Source organism: Panulirus ornatus, chromosome 69 (genome assembly GCF_036320965.1).
Source record: "Panulirus ornatus isolate Po-2019 chromosome 69, ASM3632096v1, whole genome shotgun sequence".
Taxonomy (NCBI): domain Eukaryota; kingdom Metazoa; phylum Arthropoda; class Malacostraca; order Decapoda; family Palinuridae; genus Panulirus; species Panulirus ornatus.
In genome coordinates, this window is record NC_092292.1 from 9,190,936 (window position 1) to 9,217,385 (window position 26,450).

General features: G+C 42.3%; 1 long non-coding RNA gene across 2 annotated transcripts in view; it reads left to right on the forward strand.

The window, feature by feature from the left end:
* The first annotated feature begins 3,336 nt into the window (after positions 1-3,336).
* The window catches only part of LOC139747653 (uncharacterized), a 137,566-nt gene continuing 114,452 nt past the window's right edge, over positions 3,337-26,450 (forward strand). For both annotated transcript variants that reach the window (XR_011712433.1, XR_011712432.1), the window contains exons 1-2: positions 3,337-3,405; positions 6,093-6,234. This is a non-coding gene — a long non-coding RNA (uncharacterized lncRNA). The remainder of the gene's footprint in view (positions 3,406-6,092; positions 6,235-26,450) is intronic.

A 26,450-nucleotide genomic window follows, 5' to 3' on the forward strand; every position in this document is an offset into this window, starting at 1 on the left:
ATTGGGGAAGAGCAGTGTGGTTTCAGAAGTGGTAGAGGATGTTTGGATCAGGTGAAATACTTAGAAAAACAAATGGATTTGTATGTAGCATTTATGGATCTTGAGAAGGCATATGATAGATCTGATAGAGATGCTTTGTGGAAGGTATTAAGAGTATATAGTGTGGGAGGTAAGTTGCTAGAAGCAGTGAAAAGTTTTTATCAAGGATGTAATCCATGGTTGTTTAATCTGTTTATGGATGGGGTTGTTAGGGAGGTTAATGCAAGAGTTTTGGAGAGTATGGGAAGTGAGTCAGTTGTTGTTCACTGATGATGAGAAACTGCAGAAGTTGGTGACTGAGTTTGGTAAAGTGTGTGAAAGAAGAAAGCTGAGAGTAAATGTGAATAAGAGCAAGCTTATTAGGTTTAATAGCGTAGAGGGACAAGTTAACTGGGAGGTAAGTTTGAATGGTGAAAGACTGGAGTGTTTTAAAGTTTAAAGTGTTTTAGATATGTGGGAGTGGATCTGGCAGCGGATGGAACCATGGAAGCGGAAGTGAATCATAGGGTGGGGAAGGGGGCGAAAGTCCTGGGAGCCTTGAAGAATGTTTGGAAGTCGAGAACATTATCTCGGAAAGCAAAAATGGGTATGTTTGAAGGAATAGTGGTTCCAACAATGTTGTATGGTTGCGAGGCGTGGGCTATGGATAGAGTTGTGCGCAGGAGGATGGATGTGCTGGAAATGAGATGTTTGAGGACAATATGTGGTGTGAGGTGGTTTGATCGAGTAAGTAACGTAAGGGTAAGAGAGATGTGTGGAAATAAAAAGAGCGTGGTTGAGAGAGCAGAAGAGGGTGTTTTGAAATGGTTCGGGCACATGGAGAGAATGAGTGAGGAAAGATTGACCAAGAGAATATATGTGTCGGAGGTGGAGGGAACGAGGAGAAGAGGGAGACCAAATTGGAGGTGGAAAGATGGAGTGAAAAAGATTTTGTGTGATCGGGGCCTGAACATGCAGGAGGGTGAAAGGAGGGCAAGGAATAGAGTGAATTGGAGCGATGCGGTATACCGGGGTTGACGTGCTGTCAGTGGATTGAATCAAGGCATGTGAGGCGTCTGGGGTAAACCATGGAAAGCTGTGTAGGTATGTATATTTGCGTATGTGGACGTATGTATATACATGTGTATGGGGGTGGGATGGGCCATTTCTTTCGTCTGTTTCCTTGCGCTACCTCGCAAACGCGGGAGACAGCGACAAAGCAAAAAAAAAAAAAAAAAAAAAAAAAATATATATATATATATATATATATATATATATATATATATATATATATATATATATATATATATATATCCAAAATGTGTTGTTATTTGACTCCTGAATGAAGATACAGCACGAGTGAGAAGTTGAACTCTTCATTCCAAAGGATTCCATCATATACTTGCTACATCTTACAGCGCAACTGTAAGGCTACAGGAGCTCTATGTAAGGGGTCCTGGGATTCATATGAGTGTACATGATTATTTGAAGATTAAATCCCTTTGATAATTGATTTTACGAACAAACTTATTTTCAGTCACTCCTAGCCAACTATGCCGGTTATTATAACCTTTGTTATGATAATGAGTTTGCACATGTGTTGTAACAGTCTTTAGTTAGGAAGATGATGAATGATATGATTGTTGAAAACACTTCAGTGACTGATATCTTTAGTCATGCTGAAGAAAGTAAGAGTTATGATGAGTGTACCCTAAATCTATTCATAGAAAATGTATATTCTCATAGAAAATTTAGATATTTTAAGGGTAGCTCATTTATTTATAGAAGTTTTTTTTTTTTTCTAGAAAATATTCAAGGCATTGAAGTATGTTTTATTGCATCTAATAACTTTAGCTAGATACGAATTTCTTCTCTAATTTTGTCTTTTACCTGGTGTTCAAATACGGCCAGCAGGCAACATGTGCTTTATAGTGATTCAGAGAATAGAACATCTGAGAAGCATTTACTTCTCAGGCTCGACAAATGAACTCAATACACAAAACTACAGCTGGTAAGGAAATAATAGCAAGGTTCAACTATTTCTTTGTATCATTTTTATTACTAAAAGTTACTTTTGAAGGAAAAAACTGACTAATCCACTAGTTTCAAGCATTAACTCTCTAATAAATGTTTGTGTGTGTGTGTGTGTGTGTGTGTGTGTGTGTGCGTGTGTGTGTGTGATTTACGGATATGAATGCTCATATATATAACGAGTACGTGTACCATCTTAGAATTATCTTGAAAGGTTAGATGACTGGATATGACTATGTATTCTGATTAATTATGAATCTTACTCAATCATAACATTCATCCTGTGGGTAAACGTCCAAATACGAGGCTTACACCATATCCACGCGAGACACAGTGATTGTGACTCCCAAAGGCTCCCAAAGTGCCATCTTTATCATCACCAGTTAATCAGTTTAACCATGAATCTACACCCATGCCCACTCGTACACACAGAAAGTGATGTTTAATGGCTGGGGATGAAGTGCCCCTGACCATGGCAATGTTGTCAATGGCACTATCAACGTTATATTTTGTGCCTTGCGCCCCTACCAAGATTTAGGTCATATTGAAAGTTGAGTGGGATGCTTTATGTTCGGTGTCTAGACCGTTCCAACAGAGTACATGAAACTTAGTTACTTCCGTCGAGAACAAAGGAGAGGCACATTCGCTTCGACTGCCGTTCGAGCGACATTCGAGCATGATATATTCTGGCTTACGTCCAGCCTTGTAACGACGTGATCACCGAGGCATATATCTATAAGCTCAGGGGCGGATTGAAGTCGCAGGGCCACCTGGCAAAATCCCGGAGGGCCGGTGAGGTCCGGGCCAGCGGGTTCATAGATAACCTAGTTGTCTTGTCCAGTTGTTATTACTAGCCTGCTTTAGGTGTTTTGTGTGCATACGATGTATGCCAGGTGGCATCAACCGTGTTAGCATTCTCCTAACAGCCTGATCTGTTCCCTGCTAAATCATCCAGTCATTCCTTCGTCCCAATGTTGGTGAAAGTCAAAATAAGTTCCACTTAATAATTTGAAACCTGGTGTTCGATACCCGTACACCCAGCGTTCGCCTCGGCGATCTAAAACGAAGCTTCTCTTATACAGATATTCATTCTTTCTTTTGTCACCATCAGAAAAAAGCTCTTGTAGAGCCGAGACATGATGATTATTGACTTATGTATAACATAATACATTCTGAAAAAAATCCGTATCCTTACGCTTCAAAATTTTTGACAGGTTAAGCAAGATATGGTGTCGAAGTCATTGCCACCGTACAAGGTCTGAACCGGCAGTCCGGCTGTGGCTAACACTTTGAGTTTATGGGCATTTACTCAGTGTTGTGGGTTGAGGTCACTCGGTGAGAATCGGAGGAAAAAACGTAAGTACTTTCAGGATCCGGACATATGTTACAAAGCTATGGTCATTCATATATATCAATATGATAATTATGTTGAAGCCGATTAGGTTTTACTATTAAGATAACGTTAATCAGCAAACGATGTATCATTGGAGGTATATTCTTTAGCTAGTAGCTACGTACGCCGTAATTCTCAGTAGAGCTATTTTATGCTTTCGAAACCAGTGATATATGATAGGGTGGAGAGGAAGGCATTGTAGGGGACGCTGGGAATTTATGGCGTTTGTGGTGAATTGCTGGGAGATTAGGAGTAAGCATAGGTGGAGAAGAGACACAAAATCTTAGGAGAGATGTGGGTGTTCGACAGGGATGCGTGATGTTACTGTGTGATGTCAATGTGTGTTATGGGCATTGTGATAGAGATTAAAGTGTTGAACACACCGTGAAGGAGTAATGCAAACGGGTAAATTTGGAGGTAACCAACATGCTTTTACGCAGATGACACAGGGCTGTTTGCGGAAAGTGAACAAATGCTGCAAAGTTTGATATTGATTACATTATCATAAGACAGGGGAGTTGTGAAAGTGGAACAAGACATAGCAGTCTGAGGCACGAGCAGTAAGGATGAGATATTTCAGGAATGTCGGGAATTAACTATTATGGACAGAGTGAGAACCCAAGAAGTATAAGAGAGGTTGTGTCGAGGAGGTTGGCCTGGGTAATGTGTGTTCAACTACTATTCTTATGTTCTCGTTTCATAAATTCTTTCGTAATGGTTTGGTTGATAACAGGATGTGCTTTACAGTTTACTGAGGACTAATCTAAGTTCTTAGTATTATCACTGAAGACAGTCACTGATGTTACGTGTAGCATAATCAGACGAGGGGTACAACGTGACTACGTTGTTAAGGGCTAGACAAACTAGTTGTCTTTCCAGGGGTTCTTTTGTGTATACGATACATGCCAGGTGGTATCAACTGTGTTAACATTCTCCTAAAACCCCAATCTGTTCCTTGCTAAATTATCCAGTCATCCTTCGTCCCATTGTTGGTGAAAGTCAAAATAAATTCCACTTAATATTTTGAGGGCTGGTGTTTGATACCCGTACATCCAGCGTTCGCTTCGGCGGTATATAATGAAGCTTCTCTTACATAATTATTCATTCTTTCTTTTGTCACCATCAAAAACAAGCTCTTGCAATGACCTAGACATATGGACTATTGATTTATGTATAACATGATACATGCTGAACAAAATCCGTATTCTTACGCTTCAGTATTTTTGACAGGTTAAGCAAGATTTAGTGTTGAACTCATTGCCACCGTACCAGCTCTGAACCGGCGATCCAGCTGTGGCTGACACTTTTGTGGGCATATACTCAGGGATGTGGGTGGAGGTCACTCGATGAGAATAGGAGGAAAAACCTAGATACTTTCAAGATCCTGACATATTTTACAATGGCTATGGTCGCTCAAATTAATCAAAATGATAATCATTTTAAAGATGATCATGTTTTATTATTGAGATAACGTTAATCCGCAAACAATGTGTCATTGGAGGTGTATTCTTTAGCTGGTAGCTATGTATGCCGTAATTCTCATAATGAGACCAGTGACATATGATAGAGTGGAGAGGAAAGCATTATAGGAGATGTTGGTAATCTATGGCGTTGGTGGTAAGCTTTTGGGAGATGTGAGGAGTAAAGATTAAGGATAGATGGAAAAGAGAGAAGAAATCTTAGGAGAGGTGTGGCTGTTCAACAGGGGTGCGTGATGTCACTGTGGTCTATCAGTGTGTATCATGGACATTGTGACATATCAAAGTGGGAACACATTGTGAAGGAGTAATGCAAACGGGTAAATTTGTAGGTGACCAACATGCTTTTACGCAGATGACACAAGGCTGTTTGCGGAAAGTGAACAAATGTTGCAAAGTTTGATATTGATTACATTATCATAAGACAGGGGAGTTGTGAAAGTGGAACAAGACATAGCAGTCTGAGGCACGAGCAGTGAGGATGAGATATTTCAGGGATGTCGGGAATTAATTATTATGGACAGAGTGAGAACCCAAGAAGTATAAGAGAGGTTGTGTCGAGGAGGTTGGCCTGGGTAATGTGTGTTCAACTACTATTCTTATGTTATCGTTTCATAATAATTCTTTCATAATGGTTTGGTTGATAACAGGATGTACTTTAAAGTTTACTGAGGACTAATCTAAGATCATAGTATTATCACTTAAGACAGTCATTGATGTTACGTGTAGCATAATCAGACGAGGGGTACAATGTGACTACGTTGTTATGGTCTAGATAAACTGGTTGTCTTTCCAGTTATCAGTAGCCTGCTGTTGGGGTTCTGTGTATACGATATATGCCAGGTGGTATCAACCGTGTTAACATTCTCCTAAACCCCAATCTGTTCCCTGCTAGATTATCCAGTCATTCGTTCATCCCAATGTTGGTGAAAGTCAAAATAGATTCCACTTAATATTTTGAGGGCTGGTGTTCGATACCCGTAGTACTGTACACCCAGCGTTCGCCTCGGCTGTTTACATCGAAGCCTCTCATATATAGATATTCATTCTGTCTTTTGTCACCATCAGAGATAAGTTCTCCTAATAGCCGAGACATATTGATTATTGATTAATGTATAACATGATGCATGCTGAACAAAATCCGTATTCTTACGCTTCAGTATTTTTGACAGGTTAAGCAAGATTTAGTGTTGAACTTATTGCCACCATACCAGCTCTGAACCGGCGGTCCTGCTGTGGCTGACACTTTGAGTTTGTGGGCATTTACTCAGTGTTGTGGGTGGAGGTCACTCGATGAGAATCGGAGGAGAAAACGTAAGTACTTTCAAGATCTTGATATATTTTACAAAACTATGGTCATTCGTATTTATCAAAACGATAATTGTTTTGGAGATAATTGTTTGTTATTGAGATAACGATAATCAGCAAACGATGTGTCACTGGAGGTATATTCTTTAGCTAGTAGCTACATACGCCCTTAATTCTTATAATAAGTACAGCTATTTTATGCTACTGAGACCAGTGACGTATGATAGAGTGGAGAGGAAGGCATTGTAGGAGACGTTGGGAATTTAAGGCGTTGGTTGTAAACTGTTGGGAGATGTGACGAGTAAGGATAGATGGAGAAGAGAGACAGAAAATCTTAGGAGAGGTGTGGGCGTTCGACAGGGGTGCATGATGTCACTGTGGTCTATCAATGTGTATCATGGGCATTGTGACAGAGATTGAATTAAGAACACATTGTGAAGGAGTGATGCAAACGGGTAAATTTGGAGGTTACCAATATGCTTTTATGCAGACGATACAGGGCTGTTGGCGGAAAGTGAGCAGATGCTGCAGAGAATCGGTGAGGAATTGGAAAGCTGAAAATGAATGCTGAGGAAAGTAAGGGGATGGGATTTTTGAAAGAAAAGAATATGACATAAAAAAGATAGGAATTCGGTTGAATCTAATTACAAAACCTAAAGGAAGTGTTATAGGAAGAAGGGGCGTTTAGATATTAGGGAACAATATAGTGTACGTAACATAGTAGTAGAAAATGAAAGAAGCATTGCAGGAAAGAAAGATAAGAGGGCGAACTGAGATATGTCATTTCAGGCAGGAGTCGGAGTGTAGAAAGAGGGATGGTAAGAAACGGTATGAAATTGATTACATTAACATAAGGGCGTGAGCTGTGGAAGTGGAACAAGGTATAGCAATCTGAGACACGAGCAGTGAGGATAAGTTATTTCAGGGATGTCAGGAATCACTATTATGGACATAGTAAGAAACCATGAAGTATGAGGGAAATCGGGGTTGCAGGGTGGGAGGTTGTCCTGGGTAACGAGGTGTGTTCAAATATTTTTCTTATGTTCTCGTTTCTTGATCATTCTTTTATGATGATTTGGTTGATAATAGGATGTGCTTTAAAGTTAAATAAGGACTAATCTAAGTTTCTGATATCAGCAATTGAGACATTCATTGACGTTACGGGTAGCATAATCAGAAGAGGGGTACAATGTGACTACGTTGTTATGGTCTAGATAACATAGTTATCTTGTCTAATTGTTATTACTAGCCTGCTGTGCGTGTTTTCTGTGTACACGGTGTATGTCGGGTGGTATCAACCATGTAAACATTCTCCTAACACCCCAAAGTCTAGACCTTACTAAATCATCCAGCAATTCCTTCGTCCTTATGTTAGTGAAAGTCAAAATACGTTCTAGTCAATATTTTGAGAGCTGGTGTTAGATACCCATAGTACTGTACCCCGTTCGCCTCGGTGTTTTACAGCGAAGCTTCTTTCTTTAGTCACTGTCATAAACTAGCTCTTGTAAGAGCAGCGACATATGGATTATTGATTTATGTATACCATGATACATTCTGAAAAATCCTTGTTCTTAAGCCTAAGTATTTTTGACAGGTCAAGCAAAATTTAGTGTCGAAATCATTGCCACCCGACCAGCTCTGAACCGGCTATCCGGCAGACACTTACTATGCCAGTGCTTAGGGATCGCATTATAGTGGTCACCTCTGAATACTGAATGAATGTGCCAATAGCACGTCTCACTTACTGAGTTACCTGTCTGGCCAATGTATACGCCTTTACATGTCTTTCATTTGACGGCGTAAACGCTCCCCATTTTCTGATGATTTGGCTTACTTTAAATTGGAAGGCAACATAAAAGTAGTTTTCTAATACCTGTCTTACATTAGCTAAGTTAGGAGAATAGACCAACACTAAACATTTTGACCTATCATCCTTTTCCACATTTTTGTTACGAGATGCATAAAATGTCTTCTTGGCTTTCCAGTAAGCCTTGTTCACAAACCGCTAAGGTTAACATAACTGCCAAAAGGGACTTCTTATATGACTACATTCGTCTACCAGATTTGTGGGATCACATATCCGTAATGCTCTTTCAAGCATAGACCTAACTACAGATATTTTCACGGAAGGATCTTGTACTGAAAAATTTTGAAATATCTCTCAGCGTTGGAAGGCTTCCTGTGGATCTAAAAGGATCAATGACCTGATCCTTAATTATCAACACATCAAGAAACGGCATTCTATCTTCTTCTTCCTATTCAATCTTGAATTTGATGGAGTGAATGTTATTTGATTCATTAAAGAAAACATAACAGTCTTGAGAAGATGGCCATAAAAACCACACATCATCAATTTACCTAGTCAAATATTTTGGATAATTACTGATTGAAGTTAGAATATCAGTCTAAAAGTACTTCATGAATAAATTACTGAGAATTGGAAATAAAGGGATTTCCCATGGCAAGACTGAAGTTCTACCTGTAAAAAGTACCTATATCATCAAGGAAAACATCATTGGAAACACAAAACACTGTCAATGAAAGTTTTTATGGGCAGGAGTAAGGCAAGGCTAGAATCAGGTCATTTCTTCCTTGAACGTGATGGTTTCTTCAATGGGAACTTTGGTGAATAGGGAATTCACATCAAAACTAATGAGTTTATGTTCAGGCAATTATTTTTTCCGTCAGTAATGAATGCTGAATTTCTTACTAAGGTTTGCTGCGCTACTCTAAACAGGGTCATTGCTGGAGGTATTTAAGAACGATTTCAATCCTTCCAGCCGATGATTGTGCATCTGTGGACGAGTGCCACACTGCACGACCGTCTGGCAAACACAGCGAGTATATAAGGTTCCTTTGTGATGAATGCTAGTAACAGAATATTATTTGTCTTAAAAAGAGCTAGACTCGATTTTTATTTTCCCACAAGGCCAGCGAATTCATTGTGCACTCCTAGCACGTATTCTTGATGCACTAGATTTTTCTCCGACAAAAGTGTCATACATCCTTTTCTTGTTTGAAAATATGACAACAACATTTTGTCACACTTAAGGCAAATATCTTCATTAGAAGCCTATGTCGTCACGTCATGTCAAGGGCTTTTACAGCATCAAAAAATTTTCCATTTAAATCTTTCTTTTTTGAACGTGAATGTTATCCATTTTCTGAATTTGCTGAATGGTCTTGTGTGCTTGTATTCACGGAAACCAAATAGCTAAAAAAGATTTGAATATCTTGACTGAACAAAGAAAGGATGCCTTTTGTGTAAAACTCTTTCCATGACTTAAGTCGAAACGAATCTAAGGTCGTGATGTGTCCCTCTATTCTTAGGGATGGGGATAACAGGGGAGAGGTGCTTTTCCTTCAGGAAATTTTGATTAATGCAAACGGTAATAAAGGTATGTAACAGATTGATTAAATTTTCTTTTGTCAGTTGTCGAAAAATGGAGAAGGTTATTTGGCCAGGGACTGTGCTTCTACAGAATTTTAGGGGAAGCGGTGGTTCTTTCATGTTGCACGAAGTTTTTCTATCGCAAAGTCAGCATTGCAGAGATCTCAACAGCGTGTGGGTGAGAGGGACTGATGACAGATCTTTCAGACTTCAAGATACTACCTACCCTTTAAGGGGTAGCTGGCGACTCGAGGAGATAAATTGTTTAAGATAATTACAAATGGGAGGTACATTCTGCCGTCTGAGGACGTTTTGTCTGCTTCGTTGAGTTTCACAACTTTTCGTTCGCGGAAAGATTATTCGAATACCATCTTAAGTTGATTATTAAATTGAAGTCGTGTTAATTTCCAAGTATCTGCACTCCATACATTTTAAGTCGTGTTGATTAACGTAATTATTCATGATATTTTTCTCTAAACCTGCAGCGGGACGCGCTCTGCATATATTAATTAGAATCCACAGACTCTGCAACACCAGCCATCTCCAGCAGGGATACTTCACCTCCAACTGCTTCCTACAACCTCCATACTGCCCTCCCCCCTTCCCTCCTTCTATTTTAACTTTCTGAAAGGGAGAACAGAAGAGAGATTATATGGGAGGGGATTGATTGAGAGGGTAAAGGCATGTACAGAGCATCAGATTGGGGAAGAGCAGTGTGGTTTCAGAAGTGGCAGAGGATGTGTGAAGCAGGTGTTTGCTTTGAAGAATGTAAGTGAGAAATACTTAGAAAAACATATGGATTTGTATTTGTAATTTATGGATCTGGAGGAAGCATATGATAGACTTGATGGAGATACTCTGTGGAAGGTATCAAGAGTATATGGTGTGGGAGGTAAGTTGCTAGAAGCAGTGAAAAGTTTTTATCGAGGATGTAAAGCATGTGTACGAATAGGAGGAGAGGAAAGTAATCGGTTCCCAGTAAATGTTGGTTTGCGGCAGGGGTGAGTAATGTCTCCATGGTTGTTTGATTTTTTATGGATGGGTTGTTCGGGTGGTAAATGCAAGAGTTTTGGAGAGAGGGGCAAGTATGCAGTCTGTTGTGGATGAGAGGGCTTGCTCGGGAAGTGAGTCAGTTGTTGTTTGCTGATGATACAGTGCTGGTGGCTGATTCGAGTAAGAAACTGCAGAAGTTGGTGTCTGAGTTTGGTAAAGTGTGTCAAAGAAGAAAAGCGAGAGTAAATGTGAATAAAAGCAAGGTTATTAGGTTCAGTAGGGTTGAGGGACAACTTAATTGGGAGGTAAGTTTGAGTGGAGAAAAACTGAAGGAAGTGAAGTGTTTTAGATATCTGGGAGTATATTTAGCAGCGGATGGAACCATGGAAGCGGAAGTGAGTCACAGGGTGAGGGAGGGGGCGAAGGTTCTGGGAGCGTTGAATAATGTGGAGAACATTATCTTCGAGAGCAAAAGTGGGTATGTCTGAAGGAATAGTGGTTCCAACAATGTTATATAGGTTGTGAGGCACAGGTTATAAATACGGTATGCGGAGGAGGATGGGTGTGTTGGAAATGAGATGTTTGAGGACAATATGTGGTGTGAGGTGGTTTGATCGAGTAAGTAATGAAAGGGTAAGAGATATGTGGTAATAAAAAGAGTGTGGTTGAGAGAGCAGAAGAGGGTGTATTTAAATGGTTTGGCCACATGGAAAGAATGAGTGAGGAAAGATTGACAAAGAGGATATGTATATCAGAGGTGGAGGGAACGAGGAGAAGTGGGAGACCAAACTGGTGGTGGAAGGATGGAGTGAAAAAGATTTTGAGCGATCGGGGCTTAAATATTCAGGAGGGTGAAAGGCGTGCAAGGAATAGAGTGAATTGGAACGATGTGGCATACCGGGGCCGACGTGCTTCGTGAATGGATTGAACGAGGGCATAGGAAGCGTCTGGGGTAAACCATGGAAAGTTTTGTAGGGCCTGGATAGCTAGAGACTGAGTGTGAACGAATTTGGCCTTGGTTATCTTTTCCTAGCGCTACATCCGCGCGCACGGGGGTAGGGGGGTGCTATTTCATGTGTGTCGGGGTGGCGATGTGAATGGATGAGGGCAGCAAGTATGAATATGTACATGTGTATATATTAATGTATACGTTGAAATGTATAGGTATGTATATGTGCGTGTGTGGGTTGTTATGTATATACATGTGTATGTGGATGGGTTGGGCCATTCTTTCGTCTGTTTCCTTATAAAATGATAAGTTTATGAACGCTCGTTGTCTGTCTTGGACAATCACATGTTTACCAAATGGCGTCCTAGCTTCGTCTCTTCGATGTATATCAAGTGACTGTTATATTTCTCTCTTGTGTCTCCCATGCTGATGTGATTATTACACGAAAGTGCACTTGGGAACTTATCGTGTTTCATTTTCCCCGTGGACTCGTAGGAATATATATATATATATATATATATATATATATATATATATATATATATATATATATATATATATATATATATATATGTGTATATATATATTCTTAATTGGGTGGGTAGAGGAGAGGAAAAAGAGGTGGGACGGGAGAAGGAATGGTTTGAGATGGAAGAGAACACAAGTGTGCGCAGGTGTGTGAGGTATAAGTTTTCAATGCATGTGGCTGATTACCCATTTTTTCTTTCTTTTTTTTCAGTCTTATTCATATGCTCCAGGCAAAGTGGAGGCGGATGGGGTATGTATTTGTCTTGCCCCTTTTTGTTTTTGAATGGAGATTCATTAAGGTAAATATTGTTAACAACTGCGTGTATCGTTGGTTGACTTGAGCCTCCTTAAATGCTTTGAGGCTTTGAAGGCACCAAGGGTGATACATATTTGTACTGTTGTCGAGATTTTGCAGTTTGCCTCATCACTGTCTACAAGTCTCTGCCATACTCTCTGGGTTGCTTCTCTTAGGTATGAACCGACTGATTTGATCTTTACTCGTTCGTGCAGCTCTACTGCGTTTTCAGTGTAGGGGTACTTTCTATTTGTGACTGATCGTTGAGCCTTATGCCATGCTATGTACCCTCCGTGACCTCAGCGTGCGTGATTTAGAGGCGAGAAACGTTGGCATCCCTCCTATCTCTCTCTACTCGCAATAGGAAAACCTTCCCTTCCGCTCCCCGTTTCGCTACAAGCTGTATCTCGCCCTTTCTTTCCCGTGAGCACCACCTTGTCTTTCCCTTCCCATAAGAATCAACCTGCCCTTCCCTTCCCATATGTGCCAACCTGCTCTTCCCTTCCCATATGTACCGACCTGCCCTTCCCTTTCAATAAGCATGGCAACACTAGGCCCTTCCCTTCTCAAGAGCACCACCTTGCCTTTCTTCTCCACCAAGCACCACCCTCCCCTACCCTTCCCAAAAGCAACATTCGACCCTTCTCCCTACAGATATCACCCTGCCCCTGCCCACTCTCCCTACAACCACCACCATTGCCCCTCCCTCTCCACTTTCTGCATAAGCACCATCCGCCCCTCTTCCCCCAACCTTTGTGTAAGCAACACCTGTTTCCTCCCTCCACACTCTCCCTTCAAGGCCGCCTCTCTCTCTCTCTCTCTCTCTCTCTCTCTCTCTCTCTCTCTCTCTCTCTCTCTCTCTCTCTCTCTCTCTCTCACACACACACACACACACTCCAATCTTTCTACAAGCACCATCCCGCCTCTCTTTCTCCATTCTTCCTACAAGCACCACCTCTTACCTTTCTTCTACTTTCCCCCATCACATCCGCCTCTACTTCCCCACTCTCATACAAGCACCATCCCAACCCTTCCTCTTATCTCTCCCTGCATGTGCCACCACAACCTCCCTCTCCATTCACCCTATACTTACCACCCCGCCCCTCCCTCCCACTCTCCCTACAAGTACCACCCCGTCCCTCCCTTCCCACTCTCCCCACAAGCAACGCTCAGCCCCTCCTTTCCCACTCTCCCCACAAGCAACGCCCAGCCCCTCCCTTCCCTCTCTCCCCACAAGCAACACCCCACCCTTCACTCCCCACTCTCCCTACAAGTACTGCCTCACCCCTCCCACCACACTCTCCCTACAAGTACCGCCTCACCTTTCCCTTCCCACTCTCCCCACATGTACCACCCCACCCCTCTCTTCCCACTCTCCCTACACGTACCACTCCACCCCTTCCTTCCCATTCTCTCTACAAGTACCATCCCGTCCAACCCTCCCCACTCTCCCTGCATGTACCACCCCACCCTTCCAGGCCCATCTTCCCCAAGACCCACTTTGATCCTCCCTCCCTCTCCCTCTTCCCCACACCCCCTTATCACCCATCCCACACTACCCCTCTAGGTAGCCTGTCTTTACCATATTCCTTCCCCTTCAACCCCCTCCTCCACCCCCACAACTCCACCTTACCCCGTCCCAGGCCTCCCTCCTCCCTCCCTCCGGCAGCCGCCTCTGAGTCACTAACTCTGCTAAATAATAGAGCATTCCAGGTGTACATAACGCGTTCGTTGTTGACGGGACAGGCGTCATGCTTCACCCTGCTTCCTAACACCCGTTGGTTTTGCAAGGGTGGTGTCTGTTTACTTCGTCCGTTTCATCTAGCAGAGGTGTACATATGTACGTACATTGTCAACAGCTAGAGATGAGTATGTGTGACAGTGACCGAAGGGTTAAATATTTCAGGTTCGATTTGCGATACCAAAGATCGAAGGCACTGTATACTGCAGGGGCTACCTGACAGAAGCGCTATTGGTTACAGCGACGACTGAACTACGAACTTAAGTCGCCTGGCACAGCTAACATGGAATCACACCCATATTAAGCACAGAGATGATTATTCAATATCACATCAATTGCTAATCAAATATAGATATACCAAGAACATTAAACTACCAAGGAATTTGCTGTTAACAATTGTTTACAACAAGGAGGAGAATATGAAGAAAAAATGAAAATTGATAATGACAAACACACAGGAGCTTCTTTTACAAAATGACCTTCTGCAATAGTTTAACAGATATAGGGAAAAACATAGACCGTCTAAAGCTTTGTAATTCAAGGATAATCCTCTGGTTAGGTTAGGTTAGGTTTGGTTAGGTTTGGGGATACGATGCCCTTCACATTTCCATGATAGGAGATGAATCTCTCCATCACTAACCAAGTGACTGAAGAACTAGGAAATGAATCTCTCCATCACTAACCAAGTGACTGAAGACGAGGAAATGAATCTCTCCATTACTAACCAAGTGACTGAAGACGAGGAAATGAATCTCTCCATCACTAACCAAGTGACTGAAGACGAGGAAATAAATCTCTCCATCACTAACCAAGTGACTGAAGACGAGGAAATGAATCTCTCCATCACTAACCAAGTGACTGAAGACGAGGAAATGAATCTCTCCATCACTAACCAAGTGACTGAAGACGAGGAAATGAATCTCTCGATCACTAACCAAGTGACTGAAGACGCTGCTCTTGCCAACGGTATTTGGTCCGCCCGTCTTTCCATAACTTGTTAGATTTGCTCCGGCCATTGACTGGATATATCAGTGAAAATGGTAGGTATACGTTTTGTCAAATCTTTATTCAAAACTTCTTACTCAAACATAATCAGAAACTGTGTCGTCAAGTTATATGAACATGATTTAGCGTAGACAGCTGATTTCATAGTGGGCATTAACAAGGTTATCGTAAGTGTTAAAAGTTATCACTCTGAATGTGCCCCAGGCACAGGCTAATTTGAGTCTATCATTCATCGTTATTTTCCTTTTTTTGCCACGCTGTACCATTTTCTAAGTCGTCCCTTTGTCTTCATTTAATTATTAAGGACATCTTATATTGTGCATGTCACAATCTTTAACGTGAATTCAGTGGTTGTCTTCATTATAATGAGCCTTCTGGTGATGATCTTAACTCAAATGATACCTAGGTCTTTCATTGTATGGGTTAGTATCACACAAAATACCTGCTTGCAAGTGTACGTCAAATTGTCTGCTCTCTGAAGGCTTTGGTTCAGTGGCTAATCACTTGCCTAAAATTCAACGATGTAAACGCGCTGAGAGGCTCTCAGCAACCATTTCCTCGGCCCTGGAAGTAATTCGAATAATATTGGCACATTTACGATCATATTACACATGGTTGAGTCCGGAGAATGTAAGGGTAATTCGATGAGAGCGCGCCATCGACACTGCTCCTCCCTCGAAAAGAAATGGTTTGAATGATCGAAGAGGAGCAACTGACGACCATTGGTCTCTTTCATTACAGGAAGGCCAGTGTTATGTTGTGTGATCTGCTTTAGTCACACTATGTGGTGAGTGACCTGATTGGCCTGTTTAAGTCGCGCTGTTTGAACCAATGGTTTTATGAAGGGTCTTTTGCAGTGCGAGGTCTAATTAAGGTATATGGCGTGGGTTTTGTAGAGTTAAGTGAGCCTCATGAGTTGTGTGTGGTCTGTCAGAAGAATCACACTGTGTGCCAACGCTGTTGGTGTTCAGCTGAGCCGCCGGTGCTGATGATGGAGAACTTTATCGACTATGTGGTCTGCTTGAGTCACACTGTGAGGGACGATGGTGTTAAGAATTACTTAAGTGTTTATTTTACTCATGTTACATAATGTATAAGCCGGTGGTGTTGAGCAGAGCGCAAAAAAAAAAGAATCGTGGGTGTTTAATTTCTTGTAAACACATCATAAGCTGGTGATGTTAAGAGCAAAAATATCAAATTATGGAGGTCTATTTCTGAGAAAACTGTACGCCCCCGCCAATCGATATTGCCTGGGTTCCAAATGCTGACTGGTTCGTCCTGTTAGTGACTGCTCCTGTGTGACGCGTTGACGTTACCTTCGTATTCTATGAGCCAACGATTCCAGTAATTCGTGTCTTGGTTCATATGCTCGCTTGTAATGTACGCTCTGTTGCAGACGATACATCTGTTTTTGATGCAGAGTGACGCTTGCTCCATTCAGGTGATTGTCTGTTGAAGAGGGGATCATAAGGATGAGTCGTCTGTGGTAGAGAGCGTCGGGATGTGTGACCCAGCTGTTGCGTCGTGTGTGGATCCGACCGGAGCGTGAGGTTAGCTTCGAGTGGGAGGGAGAGGCTGAGGGAGGTGTAGAGAACATGGGTGACCTCTAGGCTCAGGAGCAGGAAGGAGAGGAGGAGGTAGCAGAAGACGAGGAAGTTAGTGGAAGGCGCCGCCTTCCCGTAGACCTCGCCAGCCTCACGCACCGACATCACCAACATGTCGACTCTCGCGTTCATACGACTATCACTGAAACTGTCCAGTCTCTATTTTACATCATTTTCCTAAAGCACCGGGAGTTGATCACTGAGATCTGTTGTGATCTGGTGCCTGTCGCTAAATATTTCTAGTGTTTTCATATCGCTTCTCAGCCACTACACTAAAACTACTACACTCATCATGCTATTTCCTGCAACAGATTGGAATCTCCTGAATTTTCTGACTGTCTGACACAAAGATCTTACACAATCATATATGACCAATCGACTACCAAATCTCGTTCAAGGTACCTGTTGGGCATCGCTTTCTGGTATTGCGTGTCTGACTTTGTATTTATCTCAAATAATCTTACTGAATAGAACTGTTCCGGATAAACAGTTTATTTTCTTATCGTTACTATCACAATGGCGATTCCCTGCAGAGTTTCTGAGAGATCAGGATAGTGACTAGTAGGTGTGCCCTTGTGGTGGGCTGATCTCCGCGACGGGTCCTGTGGCTCCAACCTGAAAAAGGGAACGAGGCTACATCAGCACCGGAGCACAGCTACAATTTCGTCTGATATTTCGTGATGACACTGAATGTCCTTCATACTTTACCGTAGTTCTGGATTTTGCATACAATGCTAAAGTCTAGCAATATGGAAGGAGATATTTATAGATGAAAAGATAGTCAGACGGATAGAGATTAACAGAAATGGAGACATGTATATAAATGAAAGAAAACTTTAAAAAAATGAAAAAGAGAGGGAAGGTGGAAATAACAGAGATTAGGCGAGCAAATACATTAACGAAAAAAACATGCAGAGTAATTCAAACAGCAATAGATCCTTGGGTTCTTTCGAGGCTCTTTGTTAAAGGGGAAGATATCAGAAACTCACAGATTGGTGTGGCAAAAGTTAGAAGGTGTACATACAATCAAAAGAAAATAACTTGCAAATTGTCAATGTGACTAAGTAGGCGCACTTAAAGTAAGTCGTAAACTTGAAGTGAAATATTTATCAAGTCTGTGCTTAAAAGTAGCTATAGTTCAGCTTTAAACCCCTCTAACTAGTTAGGCAAATCGTTCCTTATGTTAACAACCCCGTTGAAAAAAAGTACTTTGCCTCATTCGAGGTAAAACATTTACCCACGTGTTTGTACCCATTATTGAGAGTGAAATCAGACGAACCAAGTCAAGTAACTCGATAGATCAATGTTATTAGAGCTTTTGATAACTCTGAATACTTGTATCAGATCACCTCTTAGCTTTCCGCGTTCCAAGCTAAATAGATTCAAGTCTTGCTCTCGAAGGTTTTGTTTCTCATTCCGGGAATCATCTAGGTAGCTCTCACCTTTCCGTATTGTTTTTTCTTTTTTTTGTAGGGTGAAAAATGAAAACAATAATCAAGATGGGGACAAAACAATGAATTGTGGAGTAAGTATGATTTCCCTGGACTTCGATTCGAAGGCCCGACTTATGAATCCAAGACTTTAGTCCGCACTTTTCACAGGTTACTTGGTTTTGTTAAGCCCGAATCTCTTTCCTTAAATACCTTTTACAGTTCAACAGAATTCATACTGTAGCTTGCCATTAGTTTTCGCTGCCGACATGTAAAACTTTTTTCTCATCAATATCAAAATCAATTTGCCATCTCTGAGCCCAGTCCATGGGTTTTAAGTTGCCGACGTTCCAGTTCATTTGCAGGTTTATTTCTCAACTTCGTATTATCAGCATATTTTGATGTCTTGCAATGTAGCCCATTATCAATATCATTAATATATGTGAGGAAGAGAACCGGTCCCAAGACTGAACCTTGTGGCACACCACTTGTCCGACTCTCCTTGATGCTTGACACCATTAATCACAAATCTTGGCTTACGGCCAATCAACCAACTGTTAATCCACCAAAGTACAACTTCATCAATGCCATGTGACTTAAATTTTGCTAGTAACCTTTGATGCGAAACGTTACCGAATGCTTTTTGAAAATCTAGATGGATGACATCAGCTGCTTTACTTCCTCCGTACATGTTGATTATATCATAAAAGAAATCTTGTAAATTTATCAGATATGAGCGATTTCGTTGAAAACCACGCTGAGAATCGTTTATTAAGTGGTGGCCCTCTAAAGTATTTGCAATTCAAATGATGGTTTCCACAAGTTTTCCAACTACAGACGTTAATATAGTTGGACGATGATTTCCGTGCAGTGAATATTACCTTTTTTTGAACATCGGTGTTACGCTGGCAAACTTCCATTTATCTGGGACTTTTCCCGTAACAAGTGACTTATTGAAAAGGGCAGCCAAGGGCTTAACTATCTCATTTTTCGCCTCTTTCATCATCCTTGGGTGAATATCATCTGGGTCTCCCGACAGCATCTCTTCAGCTTTTAATGAAGAACATTCTCCTCTCTTATCAGTGAAACTGGATTCAGGACATGGGTTGTGTCTTCGATCGTATAAGTACGAAAGTCATTTAATATTCTTGCTATGGTTTTATTGTCTTGAACCAAACTACCGTTTCTGTTATTAATGGACCTATTGACTGGTTAACAACTCTCTTGCTTCTAACATAACTATGAAAACTCTCCAAGGTTTCTTTTGCTATTTTCAGCAAAATACGTTTCATCATGTTTACTTTGTTTACATAACTTACTCGTATCATGTTAGCTATTGGTCTTTTTGAACTTAGGAGACACTTTCTTCAACAGGCACCCCTCTTATTTCACCATTTAACTACCTTTGTTTTAGAAATAGACCGTCTGCTTCGCATGAACGCGTATGTACCCTTCACTGCCTTTGAGGATTTTTTTTTTAAGTGAATGACATAAGGTGAATGTTTATCCTTATTCTAGTCAGTGAAGTATTCTCCCTGTAGGCTGCCTCTGTGCGCGGCATTTCAGTCGTCTATGGAAGTCTTTGTGTTTTTAACATATGATCTCAGACCACAAGTTCTCTACATTTCTTGCCCAAGGAGAGGCATTCTATGAACCTCCTTTCAGTTGTACAGTCGAGTTGGCGACACTGCGTGCCTCGATACTGCCTCCTGCAGACGCTCAGAATATAGATGAGTGATTCAGCACATACGTTCAGTTTACCATTACTGTGTCCCTGGATTTCAAATAAATCGGTGGCACGAGAGTTAAGTCCTTCTAATGTTAAAGTACCATAGTGAGTGCCTCATACATGGCTCTATCAGTGCCACAAATCTAGGAAAAAGAAAAAAAAAAAAATATATATATATATATATATATATATATAGAGAGAGAGAGAGAGAGAGAGAGAGAGAGAGAGAGAGAGAGAGAGAGGACAGTGGTGTCGTAAACTCGACTGCAGAACATGAAGGAAGTTCATAAATTCCCTGTGTGGACTTACAGTCCTGACTAACCTTGGCCAAGAAATGCACAAAATTTGTGGCAAACTCAGTAGACCAAGTCTGAGATCATCACTTACAAAAAAGCTTCCATAGACGACTGGAACGCCGCGAACAGAGGCAACCTCCAGAAAGGATGAATGGAAGTGGTGATGAGCTTGTGGAGGAAGTGCAGTGTTTCAGATATCTGGGAGTGGACGTGGTAGCAAATGGAACCATGAAATAGAAGCGAGTCATAGGATTGGAGAGAGGGCGAAGGATCTGGGAGCGCTGAGGAATGCGTGGAAAGAGTGAACGTTATCTCATAGGGCAAAAATTGGTATTTTTGAAGGAATAGTGGTTCCAGTCATATCATATAGTTAAAGGAAGGGCTATCAATAGGGCTGTGCGGAAGAGGATGAATGTGTTGGAAATGAAAGGTTTGATCGAGTAAGTAATGAAAGTTAAGAGAGATGTGTGATAATAAAAGAGTGTAGCTGAAAGCGCAGAATAGGGTGTGTTGAAATGGTTTAGAAATATGGATAGAATAAGTGATTAAAGGTTGTCAAAGAGTGGAAGGAAAAATGAAAATGGGGAGATCAAATGGGAGATGGAAGGATGGAGTGAAAAAAAAAAAATTGAGCGTTCGGGGCCTGAGCATGCAGGAGGGTGAAAAGCATGCACGGAATAGAGTAAATTGAAGCGGTGTGGTATACTCGGGTCAACGTGGTGTGAATGGACTGAACCAGGGCATGTGAAAAGTCCGGGGTAGACCACAGAAAGGTTTATGGAGCCTGGAAGTGGATAAAGCGCAGTGGTTTCGATGCATTATACATGACAGCTTGTGTATGGATGAGCGGATGTGGCTTTTCTATACTTTACTAACTAGTTGGAATCCTTATGTCCCCGATTTAGCGTTTTAATTAGAACGTTACTAGAGACTCCAACGCGTCCCCGTTTCAATGGTCGATCTATTTTCTTGATACGTTTTCTGATTTTACGTTATATTAATAAGGTGAGCAAAACGGACGCCGCGTGCTTTGGTTACTCTCCCAAACAATGATTGTTTTTTCCTAGCGTTGCTGGGCCAGATGACAGTTTGGCAACACTGCTACTTCCCTCTAGTCTCCCACAGCTGGTCAGTACACCTGCGGGATGTGTTTGGCTTCACCAAACAGTAATTGAGTATACAGGTGTCGCGCTGAAAGGGGTTTTGAGAAAATCTATGTCATCTTCTACTTAGTCTCATCCGTTTCGAAGATGTTGATGACTTCCTCCAGTAAGAAAATAATGTTTGTCTAGTCTTAATCGTGCGCTCTGTAAGTTGCTGTCGATGTCTAGATGAATTATAACAGTAGGCAAATTGTCTAATTTCTATTCCTGCTGAAGCACTCCTCTAATACTGGACATGATATTTCCTAATTCAATGCATTGATTTTGCTTTTAATGTCTTGGAATTTGCATGCATTCCCCTACGTAGTGAAGTGTGGCAAGCAAGAGTGTGAGGCAGACAGTGGGATGATGTAGAAGTTATAGTGAGACAGACAATGGGGTGAGGTAGACAGCAGTATGAGACAGGGATTGGGGTAAAATAGACAGTGGTGTGAGGCAAGAAGTGGAGGGGAGGTAGGAAGCAGTGTGAGGCAGGCAGTGGGTTGAGGTAGAAATTAGGGTGAGAAAGCCAACGGAGTAAAGAAGACAGAGTGAGGTGGGAAGTAGGGTTAGGTTAGGTAATGTTTGATGCAGGCAGTATGATGAAGTAGAGTAGGGTTAGACAGGCAGTATGATGAGGTAGAGATAGGGTGAGACAGGCAGTCTGATGAGGTAGAGATAGGGTGAGACATGCAGTGGGGTGAGGAGAGAATGGTAAGAGACAGAGAATGGGTTAAAGCCAGTAGTGTGAGAAAGGCAGAAGGGTGAGGGAGACAGGACCGTGAGTTAGGAAGTGAGATGAAGCAGAAGGTAGTGTGAGGCAGGCAGGCAGGCAGCGGAGTGAGTTAGACAGTAGCATAAGGTAAGCAGTAGGGTGACGTAGACAATAGTGAGAGTTTGGAGGTAGCAGTGAGAAGTAGGCAGTGGAATGAGGTAAACAGTGATGTGATGTAGAACCTAGTGTGAGGTAGGCAGTGGAATGAGGCAGATGATAGTGTGAGGTAAGCAGGGATAAAGTAGACGGGTGTATGAGGCAGGCTATTGAATGAGGACGACAGAAGTGAGACAAACAGTGGGATGAGGTAGACAGTAGTATGAGGCAGTAGGATGAGATATACCGTAGAGTGAAGTGGGCACTGGGGAACGGCAGACGGTAGTATGAGGCAGGCAGTAGTTTGAGGCAGGTAGTGGTTTAAGGCAGGCTGTGGGTTGAGGTAAACAGTAATGCGAAGGAGGCAGTGGGATGAGACAGAAGTGTGAGGCAGGTAGTGAGATGAGGTAGACAGTAGTGTGAGGGAAGCAGTGGGATGAGACAGATGTGTAAGGCACGTAGCGGGATGAGATAGACAGTAATGTTAGGGAGGCAGTGGGATGAGACAGAAGTGTAAGGAAGGTAGTGGGATGAGGTAGACAGTAGTGTGAGGCAGGCAGATGAATGAGGCGGACAAAAGTGTGAGGCAGGCAGTGGGTTGAGGTAGACAGAAATGTGAGGTCGGCACTAGGTTGAGGTAGACGACAGAGTAAGGTAGGCGGTGGGATGAGGTAGATAGTAGTGAGGTAGGCAGTGGAATAAGGTAGAAAGTACCATGAGGTAGACATTAATGTGAGGCAAGCAGTTGTGTGAGGTAGACAATAGCATGAAGGCAATAGTGTGAAACAGACAGTAGTATGAAGTGGACAGTAGTACAAGGTAGACAATAATGTGAGGCAAGAAGTTATGCGAGGTAGACAGTAGTGTGAAGCAGGCAGTAGTGTGAGGTAGACAGAAGTGTGAGGCAGGCAGTAGGGTGAGGTAGGTAACATATAGTAAAGGAAACAGGTGGCCATATGACGATGGTGGAAAGAAGTGTTAGGCATATGTGGTACTGTAAGACTGTCGTCAGTGTGAGGCATGGAGGTGTGAGGCAGAGAGTTGTGGACTAGGTAGCACTGTCAACTGGGCACTAGTATGAGGGTGATACTATCGTAGGGTAGGCATAAGTATGAGAAAGTCATTAGTATACGGGAACACACGTGAAGGAGCCTGTATTATCGAATAAGCAGTCGTATAAGGTTAACTTTAATATGTCATGGACATTAGTATGAAGCAAGTAACAACAGGGATTGATCCATCCTTGCATAGAATACTGCTCTCACATCTGGGATGGTTCAAGCTTTACATCCTTATTTGACAGAGTCGAGTCAAAGGCAGTCCGACCCATAGTCTATATCTTGACCCACTTGCCTTTCGCTGCAGTGTTGGTTCACTTTCTCTCTTCTATAGGTATTACTTTGGTTTTTGCCTCGGAAAGCTGCTGCTTGTGTGCCCACACCACTAGCTAGACGACGCATCCTTATTTGACAAAGTCGAGTCAAAAGCGGTCCGACTCATAATCTCTCCAGTGCTAACTTCAAAACTTGACCCGCTTGCCTTTCGCCGCAACGTTGGTTCACTTTCCCTCTTCTGTAGGTATTACTTTGGTTTTTGCCTCGGAAAGCTGCTGACACGCAAGCTGCTGTTTCACGTGAACTCAAGGGTAAACTGTTTTGATAACAGTTTCTTTCCCTACACCTCGAAGCTTTGGAACTTTCTACCCTCTCATGTATTTCCCAATAACCATGACCTAGCATTTTAAAAGAGAGGTCTTTCACTTCTTTCCAAATTCGCAAATGCTTTCCCTCGTCTCTTCTTTTTCCGTTCCTATGTTTCATTTATGCCCGGCCTTGAAGTGGACTTTTGTCCGTGACTAGAACCTCCAACGTTCAAAAAAGAAGTGATAGGCATAGGGGAAGGCATTAGCGTGGTAAGCACGTGTAAAGCAGTCAGCAGTACGTGGCATGAATTAGTGTAGGCAGCCACCAGCGTTAAGGCAGTAAAGTGAGTCGAGCAATTATATAAAGTAGGCACTGATGTGAGGTAGGTCATGGTATGATGGTGCATGGAAAGGTTAACCATTAGTGTGAAGCAAACAGTAGTGTGTTATATAACAAGATAATGACGTGACAGTAGTACCCGGCAGACAGTAATGTGACAGTAGCATCAGGCAGACAATACTGTAAGGCCGACAGAAAGGTAACGCTGCCAGTGGTCTGACACAAGCAGGAAGTACTATGACAGTGTGAGACAAGAAGTAGGCAGCAGTGTGAGACAAGCAATGGTACGGGGCAGACTGCAGTATGTAACAGGTAAAAGTAAAAGGCAGGCATTTGAATCAGAAAGGCTGCTGTGTGAAGCACAATAATGTGTAGGGCAGTATTGTGAGGCAAGCAACAATGTGAAGCAGGAAGTAGCATGAGATATACAGTAGTGTGAAGCTTTTAGCAATATAAGACTCTCACCAGTATGCGGCACGCAGGGGTATGAAGGACGCAGCAATGTAAAGCAGGAACAGTTTGAGGCATACAAGTGTGAGACACAGTGTGTACCAGGGAAAGTTTGAGGCAAGCAGCAACGTGAGTCAGGCAATATTATGAGGTAGGCAGTAGCGTGAGGCACGTATCAGGGTGAGGCAGGTAACAGCATTCGGTAGATAGTAGTGTGAGGCTGTTATAAGCACGAGGCAGGCAGTAATGTGAGCAAGACATCAGTGCGAAGCAAATTAATGAGGCAAGCATTTGCGAGGCATGCAGTTGTTTGGAAGAGGCAACAATATGGAGGAGACGCGTGTGAGGCAGCAGAGAAACTTAGAATGTGGAATGTGATATGATGCAGTAGGGTAAGGTAAGTAGGCAGTGGTCCAGGTTAGGGAAGAAGTCGTTTCTCTGATGCGGTACTGTACGGCATACAGTAGTCCAAGTTAGGGAAGTAGTAGAGCAGCTGAAGCGCTACCGTACGACAGGCGTTGGTCCGAATTAGAGAAGCAGTAGTGCAGCTGAGGTGGTACCGTACGTCTGACAGTAGTCCGAGTTAGGAAACTGCAGTGCAGCCGAAGTGATACTGTACAGCAGACAGTGGTCCGGGTTACCGTAAGTGTGTGGGAAGCAATACTTTTGTGGCAAGTGGTGGTGATGCAAATGTTCTTAAAGGTCTATTTGGCAACACGACCAGTGAATAAGTAATAAATAATTCGTCGGGGCCGTTGCCGTCACGCACCTTCCCAAGCACGTAGGTTCACACGTCTCTATTGACTTCTGATCCTGGTGAATATTATAATACCGGTGTCGTTACTGCTGACGAGACATTCATAGATACAGACAGACTGAGAAACAAATCGAAGACAGTAGTAGAACATAGCGATAAATGCGTACCAGTCCGAATCACATAGATCTAAAAACAACTCTCCTCCATCACAGAACATTATCATAATTGAACACTTACAGTAATGTCGCACACGACCAACACATACCACGAACCTGGAGTGGAACTTCTAAGTCATCTTAGTGGCCACGAACACCGTTGGCAGTCGCGCACACCCCTCCACCTACGCTGCCACACCACGACTGCCTTACGACCTGAGCTAGGCTACTGCCTACCTAACGGAGCCCAGCTTGTGTACATACGTATAGAAAGTGAGAAAGCTAATATGTACATTGTGAGTGAGGTAAATTCGTAGACGCATTTGCAAGCCTGGAAGTTTAGATTTTTTTTTTTTTTTTACTGTTTTGTTCGTCATTGATTGGTCCTGCAGTTGTCTGCATGTGTGTGCATATGTCTTTCTAGCTGAACTGATATGTCTGTAAGCGTGTAATGTCTGACTGCAACCGTCTGTTTTAGTTTGTGATTCTGTATATTTACTTAGTTCTGGGTATCTTGTGAATTTTTCTTGCATTGTGCATGTGTATACGAGTGTTTATATGTGTGCAATCGTAAGAATGATTGTATTTGATTTCATGTGTATAACTGTATGGGTATACCAGCTTGTGTTTGTGATTACTATTAGGGAGTACTATTTGTGTGTTGCCTGGAGAGAGTTTTACATTTGCCGCGTCTCTTAACCTTGTATGTGTATCTATGTCATGTATGTACACGTACACATCGCAGCCTAAAGCAGATACCCTTTTATCGACCAACCCCAAGGGGGGGGATAAACGCCTGGATCTGGGTGTAGGTAAATCGAACCAATGCAGGTCTGACCCCGAGCTAGCACGTGCAGACTGTGTGGTCAGTAAGGCTAACTACTACACTACGGAGACTCGGAGA